Source organism: Oryx dammah, unplaced genomic scaffold, assembly GCF_014754425.2.
Source record: "Oryx dammah isolate SB20612 unplaced genomic scaffold, SCBI_Odam_1.1 HiC_scaffold_1, whole genome shotgun sequence".
Lineage (NCBI taxonomy): Eukaryota > Metazoa > Chordata > Mammalia > Artiodactyla > Bovidae > Oryx > Oryx dammah.
The window spans coordinates 64,005,236-64,024,484 of record NW_024070185.1 but is presented as its reverse complement, the minus strand read 5'-3'; the positions used below and the strand labels follow the sequence as shown (position 1 = coordinate 64,024,484).

Sequence of the window (19,249 nt, the reverse complement as noted above, 5' to 3'; positions counted from 1 at the left end):
ATTTGGGGGAATCCTTCTAATACTAAAATGTCACAATTTTAATTTCTTCTATTATCACCAACATTTTTTTGTATACAGAATGTGCAGTGCCTAGCATGGTGCCATACAATATATAAATATATATTTTATATATATAGTATTAGTAGGTACTAGATAAAAATTTCAGAATGACTGACAAATGCATTACAAATTATAAAACTGGTAATACTTATGAGGTTATGAAGATAAGATCATGTATATAAAAGTGCTTTATAAAGTATAACATTATTATAATTGATTATTATTAATGATATAGAATAGAAAACAATATAGAAAACAAATTGCTCATTCTAAAATAGAGATTAAAGTTAAGATATGCCATCTCTTAAAAAGATGTCACTTTTTTGAAGGAATCTAAGAAATTTACTATGAAGTTTATTTCTATATTACTCTTGTTTCAAGTATAATTCACCTTATTCTCATCAATAACCAATTTAACTGACTGTTTACAGATAGATGGAGAGACAAATGACAAATTAGTACCCCCAAGGTTTGTGGCATGGACATAAAAAGTGAATTTATTTTTCAGATACCTTTTATAGCCATAGTCTTGCAAGTAGAAGACATCTTATCTGGTTTACTATTGATCCAAATGACAAGGCTGAGCATCAGATTAAGGATATGTCAGAAACCTGAAAGAAGGCTACCAACAGATGCAGTGGGATGGTAGCTTCTTTCAAAATGATCTATTAAGGCCACAGTGTTTACAAAGGCAGTTGAGAAAACACAGCACAATATATACAGGGTTGCATCAAGTAATAAGCAAGAGTGGCCATAAAAACTTGTGATACACTAATGTGAACCCCCATACACCATTTACGATACCTGTTTATCTCCAGCATTAAAAACTATTCATAGATTTTTTTTTTGATGCTAAAACAAATGATACAGGCTTTTTCTTCACCTCACATATTTTTCATATTGTTATAGTTGCTTTCTCCACAAATGGTAGCGATCTAAGAGGTCACCTGTTTTAAGACGACGGGAGATACTATCTAATTTAAATGGACTGCAAATCAGGAAGGTCAAGTGCAATTTGAGATTTTAATTCTAAGATATATTCTTTGATGATAATGAAATCTGACTTAGCTAAGTGTGGTAATGATCAAAAAATGTCATACCAAAATAGAGTCCTGAAAAATAAAAATTCCAAGAGTGTCTCTTATATACAGTACACTATTTTCATGAAAAAAGAAACACCTTGAGGATAAAACACCATATTAAAAAAAAAAAAAAAAAACCTGATCAGAGGTGGGAAAATCTGTCTTACATGATCACTCTGGGATTAGCACTTCTTTAAGGGAAGATCCATTACTTTCTATACTAGAAAGAACTGGAGAATCTTGTGAGAATCATGGGAATAGAAAAAGCTTCAGAAAATTCCCCTTTCAGATGGCTTTAAAGAGACTTGAACTGTTTTTTCAAAACCCAGAGCACTCTAACCAATTTCAAGGGACCAACACTTGACATTGTTATAGACTAGAGACAGCAATAGTCTAAAACTATTGAAAACATCACCAAAATATTTACTTATTAGTTTGCCTTTTTAGCTAGCATGAAACATTTTACAGCAATAATAACATTTTTAAAGTTTATCTTCAGCTTAAACAGTAGCACACATAAGTTTCAATGCACTATCAATATTAGATGGTATGAGATACAAATTAGAATATCTGGGGTTTGATCATGGCTCCAACTAGGCTGCGTTTTGATCGAGGCTACAACTAGTTTCCTAAATAAGAGCATATCATTATCTATCATTTATTGGTAGATCTAAGGCATTGTTTTTAGATGTGATGAGTAAGACAATTTTCAGGGCCCACGTTTCTTCAGCTGTGAAATAAAGATATTCAAATAAACTAGTATTTACCAAGTCTTTGACCAGTTCCTTAAGCTGCTTCCCTGATAGCTCAGTTGGTAAAGAATCTGCCTGTGATGCAGGAGACCAAGGTTCGATTCCTGGTCAGAAGATCTGCTGGAGAAGGGATACGCTACCCACTTCAGTATTCTTGGGTTTCCCTTGTGGCTCAGCTGGTAAAGAATCTGCCTGCAATGCAGGAGACCTGGGTTTGATCCCCTGGGTTGGGAAGATCCCCTGGAGAAGGGAAAGGCTACCCATTCCAGTATTCTGGCCTACAAAATTCCATGAACTGTATAGTCCATGGGGTCACAAAGAGTCAGTAACCAACTGAGCGACTTTCACTTTCAGTTAAGATGCTATCAGTTTATGCCTTAAAAAGTGTTGAGATCAAATGATTTTGAAAAATCCTGGATTCAAAAGAAATACACAGGTTTCTTTACTGTATCATTTTTCAGAGCCTTTAAGTTGCTAGTGTGTATTGCAAATTTCCAAGAAAGAACATTCAGTATTTCCCCAACTGCTCTGATGATGGGATCCAGTTTTCACACAACATTGCATGAGACTACCTATTCTAAGGAAGGAGCTTTGGGAAATGATGTACATAATGATTTTCAAGTTCCTTTTTAAGCTTTTATAATTTTTATTGTTTTTTTTAATAAGAAACATAGAGCAGGTTATTAACTACCCTCATTTTTCTTGGATAGAATAAACCTGGGAAATATGCTTGCGGGGGGGTGGGGGGGGGACTCTCACAAAGTCAAGGAGAAAGTCACTTGAGACTATAATTGTCAATAATAAAAATCAAGCTACTGGGTAATGTAAAACATTGGGAATAAATGCCAGCAAATGCAACAAGAAATAAAAATCACCCAAACCACAAAACACTTGAAGCAGAGATTGTTTCCAATCAACTCTCCTTTCACCCTAATTTATCATAGTAACCAGTATGTTCTTCACAATACCTCAGCAAATGTAGTAGATGCTAAACATTAAGTATATATTGGGCTTTATGTTTTGTAGTAATACCTTAGGAGACAGAATTTGCCTATAGCTGTGGTGAAGTACCTATCTTATTATCTCCAACACACCTTGCATTCACACTCTCCAAGCCCATCACATTACTTTCATGCTCAAACTCCCAATCACATCCTTAACTTTCTTCTGCTAGTGGATAAGAGATATTGCTCTGGTTAGAAGAGATGGAAGTAAAGAGGGCTGTAAAGCTCAGAGCTTCCAAGTGCAGTCATGCACATCTCAAAGGGATTTCTGGTAGCCCACAATAAATCTAGTTAGTCCAAGGAGTCTAAATTTATGAATGAGTCTGCTCAGTAATACAGCCAAGTTCAAGAATGATTCTGCTGACCTAAGAGTAGAATATTCAATGGAAAGGACAAGCTTTGGCCGTGTGGCAACGTTAATTCTGGAGGCCACCCAAAATAAGTAAGCAATGCCTATAGATGCTACTGTATGAAACTAAAAGGTTTATGCTACAGGCAAGTAAAATAGGGAAGAAAAGGATGGGGAAACCAGAAAGAAAGGAAGGAAGTGAAACACAAAAAGAATTAGGATTAAATAAGAAAGAAACTTACAGGAAATGAGTCCATCTCTCATTCTCTTCTATAACTAACTTCCTTAGTGTTTCTTTTCTAAAAAAAAATGCCAAGGCCATTTCTGCTGTTCAGTCTTGGCTCATTCAATTTCTTCTATCTGAAATTCTACCCCTCATTTCTGATCTTTGTCTAAGTTTGACCATTTCACTAGGCCCACATGAAATTTCAGGCCCTCCATATATTAGGTTTATCTGGTATAGGAAACAGCTATTTTGGTTATTTTAGACAGGAAGAATTTTTCATACAGTGATTTATATACTAAATAATCAGAAGGAACTAGGCTTCAAGGAATGATTCTTCTAACAATGTAAAGCTGCCATTGTGATGACAGTATTAAGTTCAAAGCAAGTCTGCACCTATACCAGGAAGTGGCGGAGGTGGGCGGACTGCTCTAATAACTGCCTCTCCATACCCAGCAGGAAGAACACTGGAGACTGGAACGGGCCATAAAAGCTTCCCTTGATAGTTGTTACCACCCAAGAAACCCTTATGGCCTGGGTTCTTTAGAAGGTACACTCAGGATACTGACACTGTCTTCTAAGAAAAATACCCTCTTCAAGTACAGGCCCATTCTCCTCATTTTGGGTATAGGGCTCTTGCAGGTAGAATCACAACATATATTCTTTCTTCTTCAATAAAATCTAACCCAATTCCTTTGTATAGCTGTTCAAAGGGTTAATAAATTGCTGATTATAAACAAATTCTGCATTTGCAGACACCTTTCCAATTTAGTGTAAAAGAATATAAGTCTAAGACTTCCAAGGTAGTTAAAATTTACAGCCTTATATTTTGTGGTGGGATAAAAGATTTAAAATATATTGTGGAAATTTAAACCTATCACCTCACTGGGATTCCATTTTTCCTTTGCAGATGAAAAGAAGGAAGGACTTAGGGAACAGATGGACACATTTCTATTATCTCTGAAATCACTCTGAAACTTCAACCTAAGGTAAGTTTGGTTTGCTTCTGGACTTGTTTGGAGGTGACTCTTCAGTCTTTCTACCTGTCTGGTTACTTAGACTGTCTTTTCAAGGATGTCTGCACAGTAAGTGGCCTTGGAATCTAGAGATAGTATCTCCCTTCAGGCAGGAGGATGAATCTGCTTGCTGCCCAAGGACAACAAAGATAATGTCTTGTTTGAGGGAAAAGGTTGGGCAGGTGTGCTCACATTCCTAATGTAAGATTTCTAAGCTCAAGTTTCCTTAAATGTGACACAGTCCTACTGCCTGTGTAGCATCTACCTGGACTTGCTTCTGCATCACTGTAATACTTGGGGGCAAGAAGAATCAATGCTGCCTGCTCTATCATAAATAATAAACTATCTAAATAAATGTGATCTTATGGTCTCTTCATCTGCTGAATCTATGTGGCAAGCCAACCTACTAGCTTGCAATAGCTTGACTGCTTGACTGTATTGTCTTTCGAGTGTGTGCTCATCAATTATTTGACAAATGAGTTAATGAATGAATGAAACTGGCTGCAGCATGGAGAATGGTTTGAGAGGGAAGAATTGACTCCAGAATGCTGACAGGCTACTTTAGTTCTTTAGACATTAAATTACGACGGATGGGATTAGAATGATGGAATAACAGGAACAGAAAAAAGAGCCAAAGTGAGGAGACCTCAGATATGCACATAGATTCATCTAAAATCCTTGGCTGACCCCTGAACTGCAAATGCATGGAGGAACTCCAAGAAGTCTGCAGAAACTAATAAACTGAAGGTTGAAAAAGTTGATCAGAGGGAGAGGGTGGGATGATTTGGGAGAATGGCATTGAAACATGTATACTATCATGTAAGAAACGAATCACCAGTCTATGTTCGATACAGGATACAGGATCCTTGGGGCTGGTGCACAGGGATGATACAGAGAGATGATATAGGGTGGGAGGTGGGAGGGGGGTTCAGGATTGGGAGCTCATGTACACCCGTGGCTGATTCATGTCAATGTATGGCAAAACCAATACAGTATTGTAAAGCAAAATAAATAAATATGCTAAAAAAAAAAAAAGAAGTTGATCAGAGATTTCAGCTACCACCCAGCACAGAGGAGACGGAATTTGGAGTTTTGAGTCTCACCTAGTTAGAGGGCTTGATACACTTCTCAGGGTTTCCACTGAAATCTCCGAAGAGCCATGCCTTAAAAGCATAGATTATGTACTAGGGCTATGGATCAGGTCTAAAAGATTCAACAAAAGACTATGGGAAAAAAGTAAAACATTTAAGTTCAGTGTGATTAACCAGTTTTAACTACCTGATAAAACAACAACAAAAAAAAATCAACACTCTCTAGAGGAAGACAACAGAATGAGGAGTCCCTATAACATACCACCTAAAATTGTGAGGACATGATAAAAAATTACTACACATGCAAAGAAACAAAAAAATTTGGGACAAAATAGAAAAAAACAATTAACACAGACCTCAAGATGACTCTTTGGCCACCTGATGGGAAGAACTAACTCACTGGAAATGACCCTGATCCTGGGAATGACTGAAGGCAGGAGGAGAAGGCCACGACAGAGGATGAGACGGTTGGATGGCATCACCGACTCAATGGACATGAGTTTAAGCAAGTTCCGGGATTTGATGATCCACAGGAAAGCCTGGCGTGCTGTGGTCCATAGGGTCGCAAAGAGCTGGACACAACTGAGTGACTAAACTGAACTGAACAAGAAGACTCAGATGTTGGAATTCACACACAAACACTCTAGAGCAGCTATTATAACAGTCTAACAGAAAAAAAAAAAAAAAAAAAAGGGTTTCCCTCGTGCCTCAGGGGTAAAGGCCAATGTAGGTGAGGTAGGTTTGACCCCTGGATCAGGAAGATCCCCTGCAGAAGGAGCAGGCAACCCACTCCTATATTCTCGTCTGGAAAAATCTCTTGGACAGAGCAGCCTGATGGGCTACTCTAGGGTTGCAAAAGAGTTGGCCCTAATTTAGCATCTAAACAACAACAGAAACAACAGAAAAAATGGTCATATTGAACAAAAAGATGAGAGAAAGACATCTGACAATATTCAATACCCACTCTTGGTACACATTCTCAGCAAACTAGAATCAAAATAAATTTCCTCAATCATTGTTTGATTATTTGCCTTGTAACTCCAAATAAACTCTTCTTTATCTTGTTAAACCAGTCAACCCTAAATCAACCCTGAATATTCATTGGAAGGACTGGGACTGACACTGAAGCTCTAATACTTTGGCCACCTGATGCAAAGAACTGATTCATTAGAAAAGACTCTGATATTGGGAAAGACTGAAGGCAGGAAGAGAAGGGGACAACAGAGGATGAGATGGTTGGATGGCGTCACTGATTCAATGGACATGAGTTTGAGCAAACTCTGGGAGATGGTGAAGGAGAGGGAAGCCTGGCGTGCTGCAGTCCATGGGGTTGCAGAGTCAGACACGACTGAGTGACTGAACACACACAGTGATCCTGGAGCTAGACTTTATAACCATTTCTCTTTTGCCAGCTGCCATAAAATTTGGCTTTAACAGTAGATGGTGCAGCAAGAAACTGTAAGTTCCTATCTGATACCATTTCCTTTCAGCTCAAAAAACTTCCTCTAGCATTTCTTATAATGTGGATTTAAGATACATTTTTAGTTTTTGTTTGTCCTTATTTTTAATATGTTAAGAGAGTTTCACTACATAGAGAATTCTAGGTTGATAGTTTCGTCCCCCAAGCATTTTAAAGCTATCATTCTAATGTCCTCTTATGTCTATTGTTTCTGAGACGTATGCTGTCATTTGTATTCAAGGTTTACTCTATTGGGTTGTGTCTTTTTCTCTGGATGCTTTCAGGATTTTCTCTTTATCTTTGGCTTTTAGTAGTTTGACTATAGTATTTATAGGTAAGGTTTTCTGTGTATTTATCTTTTGGGGTTCACCATGCCTCTTGAATCTCTTTAAATTTATGTCTTTCACCAAGTTTGGGCAAGTTTTGGTCATCACAGAGAAAATTTTATTTTTCTGCCCCATTTCCTCTCCTCTTACCTCTTGTAATCATGCTTGTAATCTCATTACAAGTATGTTAGATCTTTTAATATTGCCCCACAAATCAGTGAGACACAATTTTTTCTTTAATATATTCCTTATTTTAGATTGTAAGATTTATATTGATCTATCTTCAAGCCCACTGACTCTTTGTCATCTCTGACCTACCAATAATTTCTTCCAATAAAATTTTTATTTATATATTTTTCAGTTCTAGAATTTACATTTAGTTCTTTTTTTACAGCTTCTACTATCTGTGCTTATTAATTATGAGTATAGTTTTTGTAAACAGAGTGAAAGTAGCTGCTTTAAAATCCTCATCTGCTAATTACAACATCTGGATCATCTTTGGTTGCTCTCAAAGATTTTCCTTTTCTCTTGAGTATGGATCACAGTTTCCCATTTGTCCACATGTCTAATAATTTTAGATAACATTTTACACACTGTAAATGAGACTCTGGATTCTGTGTGTGCATGCTAAGTCGTTTCAGTCATGATTGACTCTTTGTGACCCGAGGCACTACAGCCCACCAGGCCCCTCTGTCCATGGGATTCTCCAGGCAAGAATACTAGAGTGGATTGCCATACCCTCCTCCAGGGGATCAAACCCACATCTCTTACATCTCCTACACTGGCAGGCAGGTTCTTTACCACTAGCGAAAGATCATAGACATAACATTTTATTGCATTTCACTTTTTTGTGCTTATCAGATATTGTGTGTTTTAAAAAAGAAAAGGCTTGTGGCAATTGTGTTGTCAGAAGACAACATCTTTCAGCAATAGTCTTTTTTAATTAAGGTATATACTTTTTTTTTAAAGATACAATGCTATTGAACACTTAACAGATTACAGTATAAACATACTTTTTATATGCACTAGGAAACCAAAATATACACATGATTTACTTTATTATGATATTCACTTTATTTCAGTGGTCTTTGAACCTGCAATATCTTCAAGGTACACCTGTACTGATTTCTTTTTTAAGCAGTCAGTCAACTTGTCTGAATTCAAACTCTAAACTATTTCTCTTGTATGGGCAGGTAGCAATTAAAGTTTTGATAAGAGGTCAGCTGAAGATTTTGGCAGCTTTTATGTAGAATTCAGAGCCCCACTTCTGTGGGTACTTTTATTCTTTAATCGGAGAAGGAAATTGCAACCCACTCCAATATTCTTGCCTGCAGAATTCCATGGATGGAGAGGCCTGGTGGGCTGTGGTCTGTGGAGTCACAAAGAGTCGGACATGACTGAGCAACAAACGCTTTATGCTATACCTTTCTTGATTTGGAGCCGTCATCCTAAATGCTGTCCTCTGATTCCTCACAAGTAGCACCAGTGCAGACCTCTATTCAATTTCCCTCTTCCTTGAAGAACTGACTAGGCCCAGTGGTAAAAGTGGAAACCCACTCAAAGCCTCCTTGTCTTTTCTTATCCAAAGAGTTTATTCCTCTCCAACTTCAGCATGCTTCTGTTCACTCTTCACTTCCTCTAGGTAATTGTTTTTAAATTTTGTCCAGAGTATTAAAATGAATTTTGTGGGAAGGATGATCCAAAATGAGGTACATCATCATTAACAGGTGTTGTTATTTTTCATTTCTTTTTTAAAAAATATTTTTATTGAAGTATAATTTATAATGTTAATTTCTGCTGTACAGTAAAGTGTTAATTTCTGTACAGTAAAGTGATTCAGTTATATATACATATATATTCTTTTTCATATTCTTTTCCATTATGGTTTATCACCGGATATTGAATACATTAGTTTCCTGTGCTATACAGTAGGATTTTGTTGTTTATGCATCCATGTGCTAATCTCCTACCCTTCCTCCCACCTGGCAACCATAAGTCTGTTCTTTATCTCTGTAAGTCTGTTTCTGTTTTGGAGATATGCTAATTTGTGTCATATTTTAGATTCCAATATAAATGATATCATTTGGTATTTGTCTTTCTTCTTCTGACTTACTTTGCTTAGTATGATAATCTCTAGGTCCATCCATGTTGCTGCAAATGGAAAAGGCGTTCTTACGTTTAAAAAGCTCTCTAGATGGTTGACAAACACTGCACCAACCTGATGATGGAAGACACATTTAGGTAGTCTTGACCATTCACATAAGAACCACTTAACTATTTTATTTTGGGTCTTGTGCTGACAATAGCTATCCTTGATTAAAGACCAATTATAATCTCTACATGATGCAACATCCCCTCCTGCTGAACCCTTACAACAAACTGGGTAACACAACTTCTCTTATTTTTCCTTCACCAAGCAGGTGAGGTCAGTATCACAGCCCTGTCCTTTCCTCTCTCACTGTAAGTCAAATACTACATTTTGTTTCATATATGTGCTGCCAAAGGGGGTATGCTCTATTTTGTTAAAAAATCCTAAAGTTTGGGTAATAAAAGGTTTTACAGAGTAAATGCTATTTTAAACATGTCTGCAAAACTGAAAATGAAAGAACAAATAGATTCAAAGATTTGAATATGAAACTGTATACAGAACGAATTCTTACAATACTAGCACAATAATTCCTTGTTTCATTCCTCCCAATACACAAATATTTAACACTTATTTAGTGAAATGACTGCAAGGGGATACAAAGATAACTTTGATAGCACTCCAGAACACTTGATTTGTTCATAAATAATCACAATACAGGATAAAAAGTGCAAAGGTTCATAAGGGAAGATCTAATAAAAGATTCTCAGAACTGTTACCTGATTATCTCTGTGGTTGTTTCTTAATTTTAGCTTTGAAGTGACTCATTTAATGTGCTTGAATACATGCTTTTCCTAACTCAACAGGCTTACCACTTTGAGATTCAAGTCAGGTCTCTTCAGACTATATATCCCTTAGCAGAAACAAAGGGTCCTTTCAAATTCATGATTTAAGCATTAGAACCATTTGAAATTAATATTATCACAAATTTAAAGAATATGAAACAGAAGCCCAGAGCAATTATGCTTAAAACTTGCCCCAAATCACTTAGTTATAAAGGAGTAGAACCTAAGTCAGGCATCTAGGTCTTCTGACTTCTGAGTCTAGTGCAATATTTTTGCCACTGTAACAGGTAATACAACTCAGAAAAAAGAAAGAAATTCATGGAGAGGGTTATAAAAAAGGTCAAATGTACCAATGAGTCAAAGAAGATGAGGACTTAGGAAAAGAATTTGAATTTGGTGATCAGAAAGGCATTGGTGAGTTTGCTGCAAATCCATTTCCTTCAGCCCAATATAATCAACGTTTGAGTTTTAAATATAACCCTTCAATAAAATTTCAAGTCCTTTCACAGTTCTCTATGTAGGGTCCATTAAGGTTTGACTCCATTTTACTTGCCCAACATCATCTCTCCATACTTTATACCTCATAGTCAATGATCTATATACATTAGACTATATATTCTTTTCCATGGTGATCAAGCCCATCCCTATGGAAAAGAAAGGCAAAAGAGCAAAATGGCTCTCTTGGGAGGCCTTACAAATAGGTGTGAAAAGAAGAGAAGTGAAAAGCAAAGGAGAAAAGGAAAGATATAAGCATCTTAATGCAGAGTTCCAAAGAATAGCAAGGAGAGATAAGAAAGCCTACCTTAGCGATCAATGCAAAGAAATAGAGGAAAATAAAATAGGAAAGACTAGAGATCTCTTCAAGAAAATTAGAGATACCAAGGGAACATTTCATGCAAAGATGGGCTTGATAAAGGACAGAAATGGTATGGACCTAACAGAAGCAAAAGATATTAAGAAGAGGTGGCAAGAATACACAGAAGAACTGTACAAAAAAGATCTTCACGACCCAGATAATCACAATGGTGTGATCACTCACCTAGAGCCAGATATCCTGGAATGTGAAGTCAAGTGGGCCTTGAAAAGCATCACTACAAACAAAGCTAGTGCAGGTGATGGCATTCCAGCTGAGCTATTTCAAATCCAGAAAGATGATGCTGTGAAAGTGCTGCACTCAATATGCCAGCAAATTTGGAAAACTCAGCAAGTGGCCCCAGGACTGGAAAAGGTCAGTTTTCATTCCAATCCCAAAGAAAGGCAATGCCAAAGAATGTTCAAACTACCAGACAATTGCACTCATCTCACATGCTAGTAAAGTAATGCTCAAAATTCTCCAAGGCAGGCTTCAGCAATACGTGAATCATGAACTTCCATATGTTCAAGCTGGTTTTAGAAAAGGCAGAGGAACCAGAGATCAAATTGCCAACAACACTCCAAGATATTCTTGAAGTGGTCTCCCTACCTCTTTTCTCTCTCCACTTAGCAGATGCTATTTGTTTACACACCATGGTGGCTTAGGTGCCCCTCACTTTTCTCCACAATATCCCTAAGCTTATTCCTCTTCTAGGACTTAACACAAGAATATTATAGTCTCAATTCAGTTCGGTCGCTCAGTTGTGTCTGACTGTTTGCAACCCCATGGACTGCAGCACACCAGGCCTTCCTGTCCATCACCAACTCCCAGAACTTGCTCAAACTCATGTCCATCGAGTTGGTGATGCCATCTAACCGTCTCATCCTCTGTTGTCCCCTTCTTCTCCTGCCTTCAATCTTTCCCAATATCAGGGTCTTTTCCAATGAGTCAGTTCTTCGCATCAGGTGGCCAAAGTATAGCAGCTTCAGCTTTAGCCCTTCCAATGAATATTCAGGACTGATTTCCTTTAGGATAGACTGGTTTGATCTCTTCGCAGTTCAAGGGACTCTCGAGTCTTCTCCAACACCACAGTTGAAAAGCATCAATTCTTCGATGCTCAGCCTTCTATATGATCCAATTCTCACATCCATACATGACTACTGGAAAAACCATAGCTTTGCCTAGCAGATCTTTGTGGGCAAAGTAACGTCTCTGCTTTTTAATATGCTGTGTGCGTTGGTCATAGCTTTTCTTCCAAGGAGTAAGCATCTTTTCATTTCACGGCTGCAGTCACCATCTGCGGTGATTTTGGAGCCCAAGAAAAGAAAGTCTCTGTTGCCACTGTTTCCCATCTATTTGCCACGAAGTCATGGGACCAGATGCCATGATTTTAGTTTTTTGAATGTTGAGTTTTAAGCCAGTTTTTTCACTCTCCTCTTTCACCTTCATCAAGAGACTCTTTAGTTCCTCTTTGCTTTGTGACATTAGGGTGGTGCCATCTACGTATCTGAGGTTATTGATATTTCTCCCAGCAATCTTGATTCCAGCTTGTGCTTCATCCAGCCTGGCATTTCTCATGATGTACTCTGCATAGAAGTTAAATAAGCAGGATAACAATATACAGCCTTGACGTACTCCTTTCCCTATTTGGAACGAGTCCCTTGTTCCATGTCTGGTTCTGACTGTTGTTTCTTGATCTGCATACAGATTTCACAGGAGGCAGGTCAGATGGTCTGATATTCCCATCTCTTTAAGAATATTCCACAGTTTGTTGTGATCCACACAGTCAAAGGCTTTAGCGTAGTCAATAAAGCAGAAGTAGATATTTTTCTGGAATTCTCTTGCTTTTTCTATGATCCAATGGTTGTTGGCAATTTGATCTCTGGTTCCTCTGCCTTTAAGAGCTTCCCTTATAGGTCAGTTGGTAAAAAATCCACCTGCAATGCAAGAGATCCTAGTTCGATTCCTGGGTCAGGAATATCCACTGGAGAAGGGATAGGCTACCCACTCTAGTGTTCTTGGACTTCCCTTGTGGCTCAGCTGGTAAAGAATCCACCTGCAATTCAGGAGACCTGGGTTCGATCCCTAGGTGGGGAAGATCCCCTGGAGAAGGGAAAGGCTACCCACTCCAGTATTCTGGCCTGGAGAATTCCATGTACTATATAGTCCATGGGGTCCCAAAGAGTTGGACAGGACTAAGTGACTTTCACTTTCCTCTACCTTTTCTAAGTCCAGCTTGAAGATCTGGAAGTTCTTGGTTCGTGTACTGTTGAAGCTTAGCTTGGAGAATTTTGAGCATATTATATAGTCTAAGTACCATTTGTTTACCTTATCTGTTTTTCCCATTAAACTATGAAGTCTTTGAGGGCAGGATCATGTCCTGTTCATGGTTTATTTCTGAAACTTAGCATAGAGGCTTTTGCATAAACACTTGTTAAATGAAAGAATCAATAAGATTATAAGGAGTTACAAGGCAATAAAGTAACCTAATGTGACTTGAACAGCAAAGATGCCACTTATCGGTTACAGACAGTATGTTTTGATCAAATACCCTGAATCTAGCTACTTAAATGTTAAACTTCTTTTGCAAGGACAACAAGTTTGCTTCTACCATTTCCTGTGAGCAATTTCGCTTAAGAAAATGTGGTCACAATTATATTCTCACAGATGTAACTATAGAAGAACTGCATGAAATCTGAGAGATTTCTGCACCCCTTGGGGAGTTGCTTTGAAACTTAAAAATTTTCCTAACTTAGATCAAACAAAACAAGTACTTTCAATAATAAATCTAAATGCTTAGTCAGTAGTATTGAGAATTTTTATAATATGCATTATGGACTATAAAGAATAGAATCTTTATGGACTATAATAGACTCTTTAAGATAGCACTTAGGCAGGAAGAACTTAACAAAATATTTGTAATGATAATGACTCTCAGAGTTTGAAGGCCTAGTGGGGTCACTGGGTTCATCTATGCAGTATCTAGTTTGTACATCATTCAGTTCTTTTGGTATACTTTTTAAAGTCATTTCAAATTGGTCAGCAGAGCTTTGAATGACTATAGCAAAGAGACCATGGAGCTATAGGGATGGGCTGAAGACATAATCCATAACCTACAAATGCTTATTCACACACTCTTGACATTACTGTCAACATACGTTTATTCAAGCTTTCATGAAGATATACTGTATAAATAATGCTTACAAATGCTCTCAGTATTCAGCATACTACAAAAGCATTTTTAAAAATTATATATGCTTTTGAATGACAAAAATGCACTGAATTTAATTTGTACGTAGTGTACGTATAAGGAAACATAAATATTTACCATTTATCACTGTTAAGTTCATTTCATAGTTCGTTACTGAAATTTAAAATCATTTACTTGGCCTTGAAGAGGTGGTAATAGGATCTCTCTACATTAGAGAATAAACTAACTCATTTTTCCCAAGTACTTTCTCCATTCATACTACAAATGTATGATACATATAGAAGAATAGCATAAGTATATAGGGATATATAAGAGAAGTGATTTTGAGCCTGAATTAGACACAATAGCATTGGTATCATTTAAATCCAATTCTAGCACCTGTTCTAATTCACTAAGAAATAAAAAACTGTGTATTATTTGGAAGGAACAATTTAGCTAATGCATAACTTCATTTTTTGGGTTAGTTCATGTAGGAGTAAATGAAATATTTTGTTTTATAAGGAACAATATTTCTAAATGAGTACGGGAGAAAAATACTATCAAATATCCATACTTCATTATTAACTCATCTATCCTTTAATGTCTCTGTCATTTTCTTTTAATAACACTTTAAAATCTTTTATCACTTGTTAGTTCTGACAATGAGATGTCAATTTATGCAATCTCTCCCCTATAGTTTCATTTCTAATCTCCACTTAAGCAGTTTACCTTCTAGTGTGATCAAAGACAAAAAGAAGCAATGTAGATTTGTATTGTCTGTATGTGTATGTGTTTGCACATCCACGCTTGAAGATATCATTTAACGTTACATAGATTTATTATCCAAAGGGATCTCTAATTAAATAAAAAAGGGAGCCTATGTTAGCTACGTCGACTTCAGGATCCAATCTTTTGTATAAAGGGCTTTCACATGCCTTCCCCCTCAATTCTAAAAGCACACGTTCCTTATTCCCTTCACCATGAATAAGGCCGACATTTGACAGCTTCACAAGGCTGACAGGGTTACCCAACAGCCCACCCTCCCTATTCTCAATCCAATTAGACCTCTAATCCTCCAGATGAAAGGCCCAACTGCTCACGTTCCTCATGACAACGACAGCTATTGATTACTTGTCACTGCAGCTAACACCTTCCCTGTCGAGGCTGCTCTGACCGAAGCAAACCTACCAAATTAGACAGCACTTTATCTGCCCTGGAGGCCAAATGGCACAACAAGTAAAGGCTAATAAATGGTATAAAAATGAACAAATCATAACATTATGACAGGCTGATCGTTGCCAGCAGCCTCCTAGCTCAAGCTTGATGTTCTGTTAGGCTTGCTCCTTCTCTTTCCCCTCTGCTCTAACTCCAACGTTGACTGAATTAAAGGCCAGAACAATTAAGGCATTTGACCAGCAAAGATAAGCCAATTGAAGTATCACCAAGGGACATAAATGTCAATAACTGACTGCCGTTTGTCAATACAAACATTCTGGAGATGCAAATACTCAGTCCTCCGCTCTCCACTAGGCTACACTGACTCACTTTCCAATGAGAGTCAGTTCAAACGGACAGTCTATGGCTATTTACCAGAAGAAGAGGGGAAAAAAAGAAAAAAGAAATACAGTCTCAAGAGAGGAAGTATTCTATGAAGAACAAGCAAGAGTCATTGGGGTGGGGTTGGAGGGTTGCATGAGAAAAAGATAGCAAAGCAGATCTATTGTTCCTTTAAAAAATATTCTGTTAGACAACTGGAAAGTCAGTACATGTTTTTAGTTGAGAATGCATACATAATGTAGGTAATGCTGGAAAGCTAATGAAGCTGTAAGTTTAGAAACACACTCATCCATTTAATGAACATTTTTTGAGCATGAACCATGTACCAGGCACTGTTCTAGGCAACAGGAAGAAAATGGTGAATAAAACAGACCAAAAGAATCCCTAACTTTATGGAGTTTACATTGCGGTAGAGTATAAGACAGTAAACAAGGTAAAAAATAAAGTGTGTGTGTGCGTGTGTGTGATACTCCATCATTCTCAGCTGGGTAAGAAAAAGGGGTAGAAATGTAAGATAACAGTGGGTAAGTCTAAAAAACCAAAGAACTACACACACATGTAAACAACCAACCAAACTTAGTCCTGAATTAGAATAGGAAATGATAAAACTGTATTTTTATTTAAAAAATATTTCCAAGCAGTGTCTACTGCTATGGCTTAGAAACAATCAACCCAGTAACAATAAGCACCCCTAGACTTAAAATTGTGGTCTCCAAATACATATATGGTGAAAGATTCAGGATGCAACAGAGACTTGAAAACATTCTATGAAGAAGGAGTAAAGGAATAGTAAAACTGGAGAAACATTTCTTCACTTGGCCATCATGATTATTATTATTACATTGTTGATCATGCTCTGCGGCATGTGGGATCTTAGTTCCCTGATCAAGGATCGAACCTGTGCCCCTTGCAGTGGAAGAAGTGAATCTTAACCACTAGATCGCCAGAGGAAGTACCCCAATGATTATTTCTAAGACATGTCGGATCATATCACTTCTTTCCTCAAAACCCTCCAATGCCTCCTCCATCTGGTTCAGAATAAAAACAATTCCTGACAATGGCCGAAAGGCTTAGTGAATCTGGCACCCATTTCTGTCTTGTCCTCGTGACCGACTACTCTCCCCTTGCTCACTCATTATCACCACGCTAGCCTCTTTGTTACTTCTCCAATATTCCAGGCATGCTCTCACTTTAAGTCTTTGTTCTGACGGTTCCTCCAGCCTGGAATGAAAGAAAGTTCTTCCCTCAGTTATTTACATGGCTTACTTTCTCACCTTCTACAAGTCTTGCTTCCAGTGTGACTGCTTCCATCTCAATGAAGACTATTCTGACTGCCTTATTTACAGTTCTAATTTGCTTTACCCAGGTGCCTCTTCCCTGGTTTTCTTGATACCCCTTAGTTTAGCATTTTGGTTATATTTCTCTTATTATATTAGTAAATGATCATCTGGGCTTTGGAAAAGCTTCATAGTCAGAAGAGCTATAAAGAGGTCTATGATTGGTCACAAGGAAAATGCTGTGTCCAGGGGCTGACAATATTCATATTTTGGGAATAATGAGCCCCCTGATTCCCTCTCATTTCAATTCTGAACAGTAAAATGTACAAAAAACAAGAAGAGAAAATTATATGAACAAATACAGTTCTATGACACAAGAAGGTAATTAGCAAATTAATGATCACATTTTCTTTGGAATTGATGTTATATACAAAATTAGGTTTTAGAAGTTTAAATGAAAGTAAATGGATCTGAAGTTCCTTTTTATCAGCTGTAAAAATATTCACTGGCCCCATGCCCAGAGTTTAAAAGAAATCAGCATGAGTCTAATGAAAAACAAGCTGTAGGTCTCAGGGAAATTCAATATATACTCTTTCTTTTCCTTTTAGTTTGTGATTGGTTTCCATGGGAATCTAGGCTTGTGGGGATCTCTAGTTGTGGAAAGCAGATGCCTGAATTTTCATGGCTTAGTAAAAGTGGGGGTCAGTGAAGAGATAAAGATGATTAGAAAATGAATATGGTAGTAGAAAACATGATCACGTTCGAAACAAAATGCTGCAAGCGACATAGTTTTCAAAACACAATCTGCAAGGCTGTTCTTCTGTGTTTAGGAGGTATTACAACATAAAGAAGAAGAAGAAGAAAAAAACTAATGTAAAGGCATTAGCTCTGGGTTTAAATTCTGAATCTGGCCCATAAGAAAGAAGCCCGTTGGAGAGCAGTTCTCCTGGGTTCCCTTACTTCATGGTTCTCTGCTTGAGCACTTCTTTCCAATAAAGTCTTTTGCTTTGTCAGTAGAGAAAGAAAGGAAGGAAGGAAGGGACAAAGAAAGACTTAGGTACTTTGGCGGGGAGATGACTGGGAAGCTGGATTTCAGAATTTCTCTATGACAGAACCAGAGGTCTGAGAAAGTAAGCTGCAGAAGAGTGAGTTCTCCTTCAGTGGAGCATTACCAGGAGCACTGAGCTGGGAATCAGAAAAACAAGATTAATTCCTGAATGTGCAAGTAAAAAAGTGGCCTTGAAGAACTCAAACCAGACCTCAGTTTACTTCTATTGAAAACAGTTAATATTCAACTATTCTAATTGCTAGGAAGCTACTATGAAGTTTTTTTTTCTTACTAGAACTACATTGTTATGGTTGTTCCGTTGCTAAGTCCTGTCCAACTCTTTGCGACTCCATGAACTGCAGCATGCCAGGCTTACCTGTCCTTCACTATTTCCCGGAACTTGCTCAAATTCACATCCACTGAGTCGATGAGGCCATTCAACCATCTCATCCTCTGTCAACCCCTTCTCTTCTGCCCTCAATCTTTCCCAGTATCAGGGTCTTTTCCAATGAGTCAGCTCTTTGCATCAGGTGGCCAAAGTACTAGAGCTGTACTATGTTAGAACAACTCAGAAGTAGTGATATCTATCAAGATTTGCTGACATTTTGTTCCTTGTAACTATGAAAGTAGAAGTGCATTAACTATAGTCAAAGTATTAAAGAATGGACAGGCTTTTATTTCAATTCTCAGATTTGTTTAAAAATAGACCAATCTTGGTTTTGGTTGAAACACTCATTTGGTTGGAACACTCAAGTCAAAGACCCTAATTATCTGAAATCAGGTTCTAAACTAGAAAACCAGCAGACAGGTTTAAATATAGTTTCTAAATACTCAGAAGAGGACAAACTTGATACTGGCTTGAAAACCTAAGAAGTTAGAATGTAATGAAGCTAAGATTTTTCAGGTTAAGACTCTCTGCCCAGAAAAGGCAGCTTAGCTAAGGCTGAAGTCAAATGGAATAATACATAAAGGTTGTTAACGTAGCCCATCTCAGTCCAGAGGTGGTCTTGAGCAATCATTAACATTCCAGA

The 19,249-nt window shown here is 37.5% G+C and overlaps 1 protein-coding gene and 1 long non-coding RNA gene across 5 annotated transcripts in view; both read right to left on the bottom strand.

Moving 5' to 3' along the window:
• The window catches only part of INVS (inversin), a 132,564-nt gene that overhangs the window by 87,084 nt on the left and 26,231 nt on the right, over nt 1-19,249 (bottom strand). The window lies entirely within an intron of this gene.
• LOC120862923 lies at nt 2,410-18,498 on the bottom strand. The gene is made up of 3 exons (XR_005720883.1): nt 17,287-18,498; nt 9,713-9,717; nt 2,410-2,420 (listed from the first exon to the last, which is right to left on the bottom strand). It is a non-coding gene; the product is annotated as an uncharacterized LOC120862923 (long non-coding RNA).